The sequence below is a fragment of the Pinus tabuliformis genome, chromosome 5_1, assembly GCF_031772625.1.
Source record: "Pinus tabuliformis cultivar Carrire ecotype Pingquan chromosome 5_1, CPIR1, whole genome shotgun sequence".
Classification (NCBI taxonomy): domain Eukaryota; kingdom Viridiplantae; phylum Streptophyta; class Pinopsida; order Pinales; family Pinaceae; genus Pinus; species Pinus tabuliformis.
In genome coordinates, this window is record NC_142305.1 from 707,984,209 (window position 1) to 707,997,626 (window position 13,418).

A 13,418-nucleotide genomic window follows, 5' to 3' on the forward strand; every position below is an offset into this window, starting at 1 on the left:
GCACCCATGCAATAGGAAGATGGGGGAATCAACAACCATTGTTACTGTTGTGTTTGTAGTGAGAGCAAAGGGAGCTCTAAGATACATGAGATCCATACTTTGGTGATCCCCATGAATCATAGTACATTACCTTCATTAATGTGATTTAATATTATTCTTTTGCATTTTTGGATCATATGGTATATGCCCTATTGTTTTTGGATTAACTATGTCACCTATCACTTATTTTAATATATTTATAGTAGTGTGAGGCCTATAACTCTCCCTAGAAGATATTCTATGACCTCTATATAACTAGTGTGAACTTATTCAATCTTCCTAGAGATTGTGACAAGTAATGTTATGATTTGGTTTTTGAATTAAATTTCTACTTTTGTTAAGATTGTGTTTTGCCTTTTCCTCGAAAAACACAATAATTGGATTTTCTCGCTTGAAACATCTTGTAAAATATTTTTTTCATTTTTGATTTCTTTTTTAATGAATGTTTGTCTTATATGCTCTAGGCTCATGTTTTTCATAAATTAGAAAACTTCATGCCCCTGCCACTATTGCTCATTCCCTAAAAAGTGAAATTGTCACTGACTTAAACTATTTCTTATTTTAGGTGCACATTGTTATTCTCTCAAATATAGGTTAAGTAAAGGTTTGGGAAGACGTTGTGTTGATTAAATATACCTGAAGCTTCATACAAGCACTTGTATTTTATCTACTTCTCCCATCTTTCTGTGATGGCTACATTACTTTGGTTTGGGGTTAATAACTTTAGAGAAAAATTGAAAATAACCTTGAAACTTTTGTTGCTTTTTATATGAGGATGAGAAATTGAACATGAATATTTTGGTCCCATTAACTAATATTTTTCCATTTATGAAGAACTCTATTATTGGATGTGGTATTTGCATGTATCTGATGCTTTTTATATACCTTTAAAAATGAATTGTTGAAATGATAAGACTAGTTTAGAAATCCCATCCCATTCATAATGTTGTAAAGGGATCTCTTCCCAATCGAGTACCCCATGGCAAGGCACTAACTTCCCTAACATTATTATCTCATAGAGTGATCGAATCAAGCACAAAACAATAACTTTCAAATATAAGCTCATGTAGTCAAGATGCTTCCCTATTTGGCTAAACATCCAATACGTGATAGATAATAGAATAAAGATCAAACCAATTTAAACCCAGATCTCAAAGAAAACTGTGCTCTACAATACCCCACTGACATCAATAAGTGTTTGAAATAGGTTGGCCACCTATTCTCTTCTATGACTCCTTTATTAACATTTTTAACACTTTGTAGCACATGATGTACCTATGATTTCAAATAACATGTTCTTTTGTCCAACCAAAAGGTGCCTCCTTATGTGATCTATATAAACTTATTTCTTATTTTGAACATCATCTAGGATGGGAGGGTAGTGCACTAGAGAATGATATGCCAGACAATCAACCAAATCCACACGTTCCACAAATATATAAGTATGTCCTCTATTTTCAAAGGAGGTAAAAGCAAAGTTCTCAACTAGTCCTGTTGGGCTGCAAATAATCGTGGGTTCTTTGCAAGGCACTCTATCAATGAAACTTCCAAGCAAAGTCCCTGTCAGCTCCAAACCTCTTTGGAGCCACTTCTAAAAAAGAGTTTCTTGATTGTTTAACATGAATTCAAGGCATGGATGGTTTTAGAGCACTTCTTCCAAAAAAAAATCATATTTAGTGCTACCCTTGTAATACTATAAAGATAAAAAATTCCTATAAATATCAAAATTAATGCCACATTAGTATCCCTATGAATATCCTACTTTCAGGGTGCTTGGAAACACACTTGGCTTCCCTCATTAGTTATTATAAATTAATACGGTTTAGATGCTCTAACATTGATTAGAATATGTCATATCAAGTCATTGTATTGCTTATATGATCATGTGATAAGTTGTCATTTTGTGACAAAATTGAAATCGACCTTCTCTTTACTAAACAAGCACACCATTTTCTTACTCATTAGAACCTTATTTGGTTGATTATGCCACCATAAAAGAATTCCATGGAAGTACCAATGGTTAGATTCATAGTAAGATTTTTTTGTGCCACTATTGAATTAGAAACCCAATTTGATGTTTCAACTAGGCCTCCAACCTGTATCTCAAAGGGTAAATCTCAGAGTTGGGTGACATCACCTAAGGAAGTGTTCCCATTCCAGGGGAGAAGAAAATAATATACAGTACAATCCAAGAACATCCAACCAACCACATTGGTTTGGGCATCCTCGAATGAATCGTGGTCGATAATCACCTTCACAAACATGCTTTTTTGTTGAATTTGACAACAAACAAGCTCCTGGAAAAAACTGAGAAATAATGTTTTCCAGGCATTATTTTTATGCTTGCAATTTCAATTACAAAACTTAAATATAAGATGTAAATTATTAAATCCATATTCAAACACAAGAAATGGGAAAGGGAGTTAAAATAAAATAATCTTTTGTACTCTTTCATTGTTAATTCTCAGTACCTAGTTACCCCCAGTTGCACAAAATCCACATTCAGGGCTAGCCTTTAGGAATTTCATACCGTCCTGCATTGCACACAATCCAAATTTATCAATGAGATTAATTGCAAAAATAGAGCCAATAGCTTTGAAGCTTAAAGTTATTAGAGACAACAACAAAGAAATTGTATTAGATACAAATCCAGCTAGTTGTACAGTGGTAGGACTATAGCACATGACTGTTTTGATGCCAACAAATTGTTGAAATATCTACCCAAATTAGTTATTCAACTAATGTGATCATTCAAAAGTAATTATAAAAACTAGGAAAAAGAAGACAATGTTGGTCTTTGCTTGAACTCCAAAACCTGTAGTAAATTCATATCTCAATTCTTTGACCTTCCATAATTGCTAAACTGAATCTTTTACGGAGGCTTATGCAACTCAATTTATTACTCAACTGAGCTCTTGGATTTAATTTTCAAAATGCTCAGATGGATGCATCCTCTTTATGATGGTTATTGCCTATGCTTCCCTTTTTTGTATCCAATATAAAAGTCCATAATTAACATTCTGAATCTAAACAGATCTCTAGATGGAAAACTTTAGGCTTGAAAAAAAAATACTATCATTATATACCAACATATTTAGTGATCTGAAATTCCTACCTTTTTGTACAAAGACCAAGGAGATTCAGGAAAATAGAACGTTAAAAAAATCTATAGAAGTGTAGGAACAGCTACAATTCCAAGCATCCATCTCCAAGTCTCAGGTACTTGTAAAAGTCATCCCATGACTTTTCAAGTGAAATTAGATTCCCCACTTTGATATTAATAAAGGAGGCTATACACATGTGAAGTTTGAACTCATGGTTACGGGTTCTTTTAATATCAATGAGTGAAGCTACAGTGATGCCATTTTGACAACAATAGGGTGATTTATGAAGTCCTACTTCATTGTCACAATAAGTTGGATTTTCCATAATGTCTTAGTAGATGTAATAGCACCTGCTTTATGGGCTAGAGGATGTAGAGAGCTTTAGCCAAACCAAGGCTGATAGGTACCTGTTTCCTTTGTGGGTGCCAGAGGATGTGGAGAGATTTGGCTAACTTGGATAGGGTAGTAGAAATGAAGTCAAAACATGCTAAGAACCATATTAGTATTTTGATAATATCCATCACGTGTAGTAAATAATTATGTTGGATGGAGACTGCATTAGTTTTTTGTGAGAATATACTCTATGTTTTGATCACAGGGTAGGGATCATCATTAGGAGCTTTAAAACTCTTGACGGAGATCATCTTCTAATGATTATCCTTGCTCTTTTTGTGAGAACACACTCAATGTTTTAATCCCAGAGTAGGGATCACCATCAGGAGCTTTAAATCTCTTGATTTGGATCATCATATCATCTCATGATGATGATTAGTACTTTATAATTGAAACAATTATATTCTCACAAAAAAATAATGCAGTCTTCCACCAACATAATCATATTAGTATTTTGTTTTGAGTGCTTTGTGGGGTAATAGGATTGAGAGAGATTTGGATAACTTGCATAGGGTAGAAAAATGCTAATGAAAAACATGAACCATGTATTTATGCAAGGAACTTTTGGTCCATCCACATTAGACTCAGAGAAATAAAGGCTATTTCAAACTTTTCCATATTCCTTAAAAACATGGAAATGGAAGCAAATGTCCATTTAAATTAGGAAATATATCCAATTAAGAAGTATCTAAAACTAATAGTTAGACAACAAAGATGAGACACTAAATTTTACTCTATAAGATAACACATAAATATTTTTATTTGTAAATATAGCACACACCTTGGTGAATTCCAACTTGATGCGGTATGACAGGAATTGTCCTCCTGTGATGAGAAAACTATTAGTACTCACTATCCTATCCTCAATTTTGTCAGTGAGGTCTCTAAAAGTCAATGATGCCATGTCTCTACCCATTATAAAAAATGCATGGATTAGTGTAGCATCCATGAGAATTGCCAAGATGAGATTCTAGCAACATTTTCCTCCTCCCAAAATGGTCACTCATCCAACCACACAATGCAGTGACAAAAATGGCCCTAGAAATGGTAGTTCTCACAATAGTTTCCCTCACTAATTTAAACATTAGAGTATATATATGTTATGCAACCCAAAGCAATACAAATTCTATGGAGAATGGTGGGAATTTGAAAATTGAAGGAACAATATTGTTTTTGAATACCTGTAGATTTGTAGAATGGTCCACAACCGAAAAATCATTTCTAATATACAAGAGTGCACCAAATATAACTCCTGTGAATTGGCACATGTATACTTTAGGTTTTGGGTGGTCTAAAACCCGAATAAGAGTGGGGACAATCCATAATACGTACAAGTGACTGTGTGTTTTAGTAAAGATACTGCAATGGGGGCATAAGTTGTCACATGATCTCCTACGAAAAATCCAATACTAATATGCTTGTTTAATTTTATCAATTACATGGTCAATCTGAATTTATAATAGGTTGCTTCCTTTGTTGCAGGTAGATGAGAATAATAAAAGCGTTGAGGGGATGGCTGCATAGGCATTGCGGTGCTTTTCTTTTGCTTACAGGACATATGATCTTCATAGTGTGCCTGCTGATGAAGAGCAACGCCAATCATGAAATATTCCTGAAGAGAATCTTACCCTTTTGGCCATAGTTGGGATAAAGGAAAACACGTTGAGGTCATGACCATTGATCCATATTATTACTTGAGCTTGTTAATTTAATACAACCTTTTTTAGATGTAATTATTACTAAAAACATGATTGTTTCCATTAAAATAACGAACAACGGAAATACATGTCTATAGATAACGAACAACGGAAACACATGTCTATAGATTTAACGTATTGCTCAATATTTTATGTTTCTGACCTACTATACAACTCGTTTATGATAGGATACTTTAGAAACGAGATGTATGTATAGAAAACTTTACTAACAGTGAACATTTCTGATACCAGTCGAGTAAGCTTTCAATTAATGAATAGTTTATATTACCTGTATCACAAAAACGCCAAGGTTTATTGTAGATTATTTTCATGCTATATCTGTAAGAATATAACTACAATTATCCATTGGGTGGGCAAAAGTTGAGTTTTCTTCTGTAGGTGCTTATAAGTTATTGTAGTGCCCAAACTGTATTCACAACTATGTAGCAGTGGCTAATTTCCCTTAGAAACTTACGTTTGGCTGAATTTATCACCCGCACAAACCCAATTTTCAGGAAATCATGTGGCATCTATATGTTTATATTGAAATTATAAGAAAAATCTCTTTTCTATATAGTATAAATTTGTTAATAAAAAATGTCTTTTGAATGTTGATATATAGAACACAAGAAATTATAAGAAAAAACTCTTTTCTGTATAGTATAAATTTGTTAATAAAAAATGTCTTTTGAATGTTTGATATATAGATCACAAGTATTATGGTTATTTTCAAGGTGACTATTTTTGAGGTAAGCCATTTTCAAGGTAAATAAATGTCAAAGTACTCTCCATTTCTATGAGATGTTACTTTGTATTCTTTAGTGCAATTGTAAGAGAGTTTTTATTCACTTTTAGAGGTGGTTTGAGATATTTCCATGTGTTTGTCTTAATTAAGTCAATTTTTTTGTTGAGAGTTTCTCTAATCATGTAGGAATGCAGTAAGCCTCGACATGTATAAATTTGGTTTGAAGAGTCGATCAACATGTATAGATTTGGTTTGAAGAATCTATCTTGCTATGTTTATCTTAAGCACTTTGATGGATGGTTACAACTCTTAAGCTAATCAATAGATCAATCGATAATGGTGGTTTATTAATGATCCCTAGTGCTTCTTGATATAGCAAAAAAGGTACATTGCCACCTGTCTTTAAAATGCATCATCTTTGTAGCAAGGGAGGTCAATGTTATAGGCCTTGTCCTTATTAAAATATTTAAATGTTTGTGTTGTTTCTATAGCCTTCCTGCATTGTTTACTAACATGTATCTATGTGGATGACAGTTTAGTCCAATGTTTTAAGGACTTTATCTCTTTGCATGAAGCAATGAAGAAATAGATTATATCAAATACTTTATGATGTCTTAGTTTTCCTTCCTAAGGTATTAAGTATGCTAGCATGCAACACATTATTATGCTTGAGCATTTCCAGAAATGTTTGTGTCAAAAGATACAGTTGAAGTGTTGAAGCTAGTTTAGATGCTTGAATCCACCATTAAAGGTTGATAGCTCAATGGAAGAGCACAAGCCTTATAAGCATGAGGTTGGTGGTTCGAATCCATTGTGCCCTAACATGACTTAATCACAAAAGAAGCAAAAATATTCACATTTTATATTTTGTTTTTAAATAGAATTTTTTAATATCTCTAGAGAGACAATAACTTGCATTGAAGACATATTATCTCTATAGAGACAATATGTCTTTCTTTGTAGCCATAGTCCCTGGAGAGACAAAAATTAATTGTCTCTTAAGAGACAATAATACTTGTGTTCTGTTCTATATTGTCTTTACATATAAATTTTTTAAGACAATAATTTGAGACACTCACTTAAAAAGACAATATTGAAAACAATTTACATTTTTTTTGTCTCAAGTTAAGACAATTTACTCAAAAAATTTCTCAAATATTACCTTAAACCCCTCCCTCTAGTAGTAATATGTGCATATATCCTTGATTGATGATAAAACTATAAAAAAGAACCACTGATAAAAGGTAATTCCAAGATGATCCTGATATCTCATATATTGTCAAATGCGAGATTCTCTAATTGTATAATCACTCCACATTGCGATGCATATATAATAGAAAGATTTTCAAAGAGTGATCATGAAAAAGCTTCACAAACCCTCCTCTGACGCATATACACATATACAGTAAAAAGGATTTTCAAAGAGTGATGATTTCACAAACCCTCCTTTTACAAGTAACCCCTTTTCTTCCTTTTTTTGGCGAGGACCTGGGAAGTTGGGGGTGCTTCTGATTATAATCATGATCTTTTTTCCCCACCATTTCGGGGTTAAAGTGGAGAGCTTTATAAGAAATCAAACATCAAAAAATTGTTTTATATAAAATTATAGTTTTATATTTTAATTAGAAATGGTGAAAGTGGAGAGCTTTATGAGAAATCAAACATTCAAAAAGTTGTTTTATATAAAATTTTAGTTTTATATTTTAATTTGATAACTTCAGAAAAAACTATCTGAAATTAACCCAAAAAAAAAAAGCGCTATGATTTATGAAATTCATATATGTCAATATGCTTTTATTTGAAATACAGATTGAAATAGAATGATTGAACCACAAATATTCAATTGTTTTTATTATGTTTAAATGATTAGCCGAGCTTGAATTAAAAAATCGAAATTAGATTTTTCCTGGTTGAAAATGCTAACAATATACTTATATCATTTACAAATTGGAAATTAATTAAAAGGAACCTGATAGATTATGTTAATTGAACAAATTGGAAATTAATTAAAAGGAACATGATAGATTATGTTAATTGAGGAACAATAAAAATATTAAAAAATCCAAAATTAGATTTTTCCTTGGTAGAAAATGGTAACAATATACTTATATCATTTACAAGTTGGAAATTAATTAAAAGGCACATGATAGATTATGTTAATTGAGGAACATTAAAAATATATACTGAATTTTTTTATTTACTGATTGATATTATAAATAAAAAAATAAAATAAAATATATAATTTTGTTTATTGATAAATTTATTTATTAATTATTAATAAAATTAAAAAAAATTATTATTATCTAATGTTAAGTTCATTGTCAAATTATATAGTAAATTGTTGTATAAGATTTTCTTGTTTGTGGGACAAAAGACCTACTTAGATTTAGGTATTTGATTGCTAAGTCTACCAACACATACATACTTTATCTCTCTAGTTTTCAACTTAAAACTGCTTAAAATAATTTAAAATAAAAATATAATTTACTTAATATTTCTTAATCTAAACAATAAATTTAATCTATTTGATTAGGTTCCATATAATGAGATTATACTGATAAGTTTGATAGCGGACAAAGGAATCTACATAATCTACAGTCACCTCCATAATGACACCCCATCATTCATGGACTCAAAGCTATGATGAGTAGAAAAGGGAATGTGTCCCTTACAAATCACGTGAACAAACTACTATTAACTAGAAATGAAAGATATAACAGCCTTTTGAATCAAGAGCCACAGCAGTGGCAGATGTCCCTGCCGAAAATGGATTCCGCCACCGTCGAGAAAGGAAGATCGAATAAGTCCTTGTGCATTTGGATTTGCTACTGACCAGCCCAGGAGCATGAACATTTGTACCGTTGTTGGCAAGAGTGTATGAACATTAATATCGTGGGCCGAGGGGGTCCAAATTGGTCTGCCTGGCTGTGTTGAGCAAGTCCTCATGGACATAGACTTTAGAGTGTGTGTGTGTGTTTTTTTTTTATCACCTCGATACTTAACAGGTTGAAAACCCACATATTAGGTATTACAACGCAAAAAACCACACAGGAATATTGCGCCTCCTTCTAAGGTAATGAGATAATTTCAGCTGCATTCTAGTGTTTGTTGCGAGAACTTTAGGTGCTACCAAGTATGTGAAGAAAGAAGTATATATAGATTACTTTTGTAGGAGTCAAAGGTATTTCACCATAAACAACATGTGTTTGGTGAAAAGGTGAAAGCTCAAACCCTAATACTGGCACCGATTGATAAACTCACTTACCATTTCAATGATGCAAACGAACCATTGCAAAAGGCATTATGGCCAACAGACGAGGGTGGCTGCCAGTGCTAAAGTATCCCTCACTACATCTTCTTCGTTGGAATGTCCTAGATCTACAGGTAGCCTTTTCTAATTACAGAAGCATCATGACAAGTCAAATTAAATTGGAAGCAAGCTTCAACATTCTTTACGAATTAGTTCCAGGTCTTGCTAGGAGTTACCATTCTTTGGATTCTCTTCCCAATGTTTCTATTGGTTCTGTTAAAGCAGCAGTTATGGTTGAAGAAACAGCTCAAGGTTATGTTAGAGCAACTGTTAAGGTTGAAGAAACAAACCGTTCAAATAGACATGGAAAATGAAAATGCCACCCTAGAGTTCAACTTTCAAGAAAACATCAAATAAGAAGCCCTTGATAATTGGCTACCGCCAATAAAAAAAGAGATTTTTCCAGTTAGAGAGATCAACCAGTTAAATCTTCACAGATAGGTAAACATCAAACTCCTATTTCCCATTTGTTTCATAACATTCGGTATTATATTGTTTCAACAAAATAACACAATTACCACACAAAAATTACAACTAACTAGAATATATGAACTTGTAAGGTGGACTCTTTGCTAATAAGTCAATACAATTGTTGGATTGAAAATAAAAAACTAGATGAAGGATTTCTTTCTGGCTAACCACACTTCACAAACCTTAGAGGAATATAGGCAGGCATATATTTTGGGGATCTCTACATCCACCAACATGACATAAGTAGAAGCACCTTAGTGTGATTTATTTGGTTGATTTAGATGTGGAATGCTGAGTTTACATCTACTGTTCGCAGAAAATCTATAACATGTGTCCAAACACTCCATAAAATAGTAATTCCATGATTTCATCTACTAGGAGATAAATCTTTAGTGTTAATGGTGATGCAACTAACCCCGCTAGAACCAGTACAGATGTCCCCTGAAATACAAACGATGCATAAGTACAAACAACTTTTCTCAAACAAATTAGGAGCATGTTACAATTTGCTACATCAAATAGAGAAAATGTTGTGGAATTTATTTTTTCCTTATTACCATTTCAAAAATATTCCAAAACACCTGATGTTGTTGGCAATATCTTCCACAATTAATCATTGACATCTAAATATAGATATTCCATAGTAAATTGTTGTCATCATATTAAAAAACTAATGATGTGGGTACCTTGCCACAGACCGTAGTCTGGTCTTGTAACGAACCTCGTCCTTCAATACTTTTTTTTTTAAATTTTTATACTTGGTTCCTAACCACCACCATTTATCTTAGAAGTTAGGCTCTAATCTCTTCTCCCTGATCCGAACTTAAACAGGAACACAAAAAATTACATATATAATCATAAACACAGAGATGCAATAGAAAAACAGTTCATTTCATTAATAGAAAAATACAGAACTATGCTTACAAACATAATGGATATAAGATAGCTCAGGTGATGGTAGCTTATCTCTGAGAAGAGACGTGGCGGATACATGCCTCTGAACTGTGTTACAATGAGACTCGGGGGCCTATTTATTATTTGAAAACATGAGAAAAGCCTAAACAACCAAAACCTTCACCCCAGGAGATGTAACACCAAGAGTTTGTGGGCCATGTTGGGGTTAGTTGGGCAACCAACTTCTCGGGGTTGTAACTTGGTCATATTTATCTCTGTTTGGCACGTACGATACCTTGTTAGAAAGGTCTCACTGAGTACTATAGGTTTCGCCGCAGGCCCCTGTCTACAACTAATAGCTTGTTGCAGACCCTAAAAAATTTTCTTTTAGGGGGTCAAAACTGCTCCTAAAGTTGAGGACCTGAAAAACTGCTAAAATAGTAAATGATGAAATGAATAAGGAAACAAATGAAACTGGCTGTGGGGTCTAATTGGAATAGGCGGGTGGCCACCAATATCCACCTGGATCATTCCTCCCCCTTAGGAAGAAATAGTCCCCATTGTGTGCAGAGCCTCCATGAGGTGAGGAAATTTCTGTTGAACCTAATCCCTGGTGAACCACTTGTTGTGATGAAGGCGTTGGCCTACTTTGACAACTCGATATAAATGTATCCTATGATGGAAAGTGTTCTTGATCTTTGTGTCCATGATCTGATCAGTTGTGGCATGTTCCATGCAGTCCAGGTTGAGCTCTGTTGGTGTGAGTTGTTCTGCAATGTCAGATGTGTCCAACAATGGCGGAAAGTATGGTCGAAGGTGATCTACATTGAACACTGGGTGTAGACCAAGTAATGGTGGGATGTTGAGCTCGAAGGAATTGTCATCGACGACCTTGGTGATGGTGTATGGCCCATATTGGAGTGGGCAAAGCTTGCGGTGGGGTCCAACAAGGCTCTCCTTCTGCAAATGTAGCCAAACCTTTTTGCCCACTTGGAACTTGTGCATCACTAGATGCTAATTATGGCACTTCTTGTACCTAGCATTGGCTCTGTCCAATATATCATGGACATATTGGCAGATGTGTTGAATGTGCTTAATGAAGTTGTTAGCGCTTTCATCTTTAGACTGAACGTGAGCCGAATCTACCTGAGTGGTTGCACATGGTATGGCCACATCAATGCGGCATAATGGTTAAAATCCCACCCCTACCTAAAAGGGGTTATGGCCTATTCAGTTGTGGAGAGTTATGTTGTAGCTGTGTTAGAAATAGGGGAGACTTTCATCCCATGTGTGTGGATGCTTCGAGTTGTACATGCGTAGAATGTGTATGATCAGCTTGTTGACAACCTCTGTTTGGCCATCAGTTTGGGGATGGAAAGTCATGGACTTAGTAAGTTTTGTATCCAACATCGACCAAAGACTTGACCAAAATTCACTCAGGAATTTTCTGTCCTGATCTGGGATAATGGACTGTGGGATCCCAAAGTGCATCCATACTCTCTCAAAGAAGAGATTAATAGTGGCCTGTACTGTGATACTCTTCTTGCAGGTTGCCATGATGGCCATCTTGGAGAATCTGTCGACTACCACGAAAATGCAATAATGATGTTCTTAGTAGAAGGAGGGACCGACATGTAATCCATGGAGATAGATTCCCAAGGCCGACTAGGAGTAGGTAGAGGAGTATACAGGTCCTTCTTCTTGATGGTTGGTTTGGAAATGGCGCATGCGGTGTAAGATCTAATGTACTTCCCAACATCCTGACAAAGTTTCGGCCAATAAAAATACTTTTGCAATACTGCCACTATTTTCTTTACTCTGAAATGTCCAATGACCCGACTGTAGTGCGCCTCCCAAATCATCTTGGCACACTCACTTGAAGGAACACAAATGTGTCCCAGGTGGCATAACAATGCATCCTGAAGGTGAAAATTTGGAACTTGCTTCCCTTCTAGGAGTGTTTGGTATATGCTGTCGAATTTTGGATCACTCTTGTAAATATGCGCTACCCCAATGTCCCGTGCCCACAGGAGTCAAGCACAGTGATCAGGGCCATGACCAGTGGTTGGTTGAGGCAATCAACGATGTTATTGGTGCTACCCTTCCTATACTTAACGTTCAAATGGACTTGTTGCAGATAGGTGAATCATTTCTGATGGTGATAATTTTGCAACTTCCCTTGTGTCTATATGAACTGTAGCGGTCAACGATCTATGTAGATGACCGTTTCCTTCCCCAAAATGTAATGCTTCCATTGTAATATCCCTTCCTTAATAATAAATAATAAATAATAAAAATAATAAATAATGATGTAATAATAAATAATAAATAATAAAATAATAAATAATGCAAAAATAATAATTAATAATAATAAATAAATCACTTAATAATAAATAATAAAAATAATAAAGATAATAAATCATAAATGTTAAATAATAAATGATATTAAAAATATATACAAAGAAAATAAACAAAAATAATAAAAATAAAAATAGTAATAACCATACTAAAACTCTAAATAAGAATAAATAGAAATAAAACAAGAAAACTATCAAAAAGAAGGAAATAAAACAAGAAAGCTAAAAATCAAAAGAAAAGTAAAGAAATAAAACAAGAAAGCTAAAAATCAAAAGAAAGTTGCATGTAGACACATGGAGTGTGTGCATGTGGTTCCCCTTCCAATGTTGTTCTATTTAATAGATGGTGAGGAAGATGAGAGGCATTCCTGCATTCCATCATTCCGAGATTCTATCTTTCATTCTCTT

General features: G+C 33.9%; 1 pseudogene; it reads right to left on the minus strand.

Moving 5' to 3' along the window:
• Positions 1–2,000: 2,000 nt before the first annotated feature.
• Positions 2,001–5,763, minus strand: LOC149166890 (putative inositol transporter 2; annotated as a pseudogene).
• Between the last annotated feature and the right edge of the window lie 7,655 nt (positions 5,764–13,418).